Here is a 2,047-nt window from a genome sequence, read left to right as displayed (position 1 = left end):
AATATATATATGTATATATATAAATATAAATATATATGAATATAAATATAAATATATATGAATATAAATATATATATATATATAAATATAAATATATATAAATATAAATATATATATATATATATATATATATACACATGACGGGCTTCTTTCAGTTTCTGTCTACCAAATCCACTCGCAAGGCTTTGGTCAGCCCGATGCAGTAGAAGACACTTGCCCAAGGTGCCACAAAGTGGGACTGAACTTGGAACCACATGATTGGCAAGCAAGCCTGTTACCACACAACCACATCTGGGATGAAAAACAGAAGTCCAAATCTTTCTTCACCTTAGGAACTTGTGCTGTAAAACATTTTCTTTTTTTCTATTTGTGTTTAGTGAATGTTAAAAGATTTTTCCAATGGAGAAGTGAACAACCATGAAATGAAGTTATGCAGGACTAAAACTGTGAATTGATGAATCTCAGCATCAGTTTGCTGGTTTGGTTCTCTATTGGTGAATAGTTAGGGTATTTCTTTTCATGTGAAAACCATTAATATTCAGTTCGATTATTTAGCTATCCACCACCCAGAGCTAAAACGTTCTTCATCCGATCTCTTCAGATTCAGAAAGGTTAAATAACAATTTCTTCTAAAATTAAGAGAAATTATTCATTTTTTCTCATAGCAGACAGAGAGTAAATAAGAGATTTTATTGAATTCTTTTCAATGACCTCAGGTTAAATAAAGTAATTTAATTTCTATAAATGGTTGGAGGTTAAATAACAGAAAATGAGGTTACTCACAGCTAAAACACGCCAAGTATTTGAGTCATTATCAACAGCAAGTTGCCGTCCACCAATCTTGGAGAATCTAAGGGGGGAAAATGGCTAATATTAAATTGGAATTTAAGAAAAAAAACAAATCTATTACATTTTCATCTCACAGCTAGAGGTAAAAATAACAAAATATTCAGTTAAAAAGACAATGTTGCTGAAAAAAATATCTCTAGTATTCTGCCCACTGCTTTTTTCAGTTTTAGAATAGAATCCTTCAGGCCAACAATATTGGTCTCTGATACTGAAACAGATATTGCCTTCAACTTGAAGCTCCATTCAAGCATGACTCTAAAAGCAGAAGTTTAACATCTGAAAATGCAACGAAAATGAGAGCTCAAGAAGAAGTCTATTTAATACAATTTTTGTCAAAGTAGCTGCTGGATAAAGCTATCTTTCAATGAAAGGCTTTGTCTGTCATTTTGTGACCACAGCTGGACAGGACGTCAGTCCATTGCAGCATTACTCAAGAAACAGGAAGAAAGAGTGAGAGAAAGTTGGGGGTGAAAGAGTACAACATGGATCACTACCACCCCCTGCTGGAGCCTCTTGGAGCTTTTTTAGATGCTTTCACGCAATAAACACACACAACGCTCGGTCTGGGAATCGAAACCGCGATCCTCTGACCGCGAGTCCACTACCCTAACCACTGGGCCATTGCACCTCCACATAGTGTACCAAGTGCTTTTATGTGACACCACACATACTCACACTTAGGTGGCACTGGCATGAGTGCTTTTTTACATGGCATCAGTACAGGACCTTTGCAGGCCAACCAGTGCAATGAAATAGCTTCTTGCCTGCTATTCACCAAAGTATTGTTCCTGATAATATGGTCTGGTCACAATAAATGCGTTGTGTACGACAGAATTAGTGAAGGAGACAGGTTTCATCATTGTACTGCCATTAACAGTATTTTTATAATCCTGTTACTGGAAGGGATCAAAACTTCAAACATTCAGTGTGTGTGTGTGTGTGTAAGTAATATTCATAGCCATTTTAACATGGCTGTTCGTTCTAGTGAACTCCGATTGGATGTAGCTGTGCATCGTTAACCAGCTGGAGGTGATGTCTTCTTGGGGTTAAAAAATAGCAGTAGAGTCTGCTAGAATGGACAGTCATGTTAAAGTGGCTACGAATATTACTTGTCAGTACAACTACTGTGTTGATCTCTGAGAGAGATTTTAGAAATAGCATTTTTGCGTATATATATATATATATATATATATATATA

Source organism: Octopus bimaculoides, chromosome 20 (assembly GCF_001194135.2).
Source record: "Octopus bimaculoides isolate UCB-OBI-ISO-001 chromosome 20, ASM119413v2, whole genome shotgun sequence".
NCBI classification, from domain to species: domain Eukaryota; kingdom Metazoa; phylum Mollusca; class Cephalopoda; order Octopoda; family Octopodidae; genus Octopus; species Octopus bimaculoides.
The sequence above is the reverse complement of the archived record's forward strand: the minus strand, read 5'-3'. Positions refer to the sequence as shown.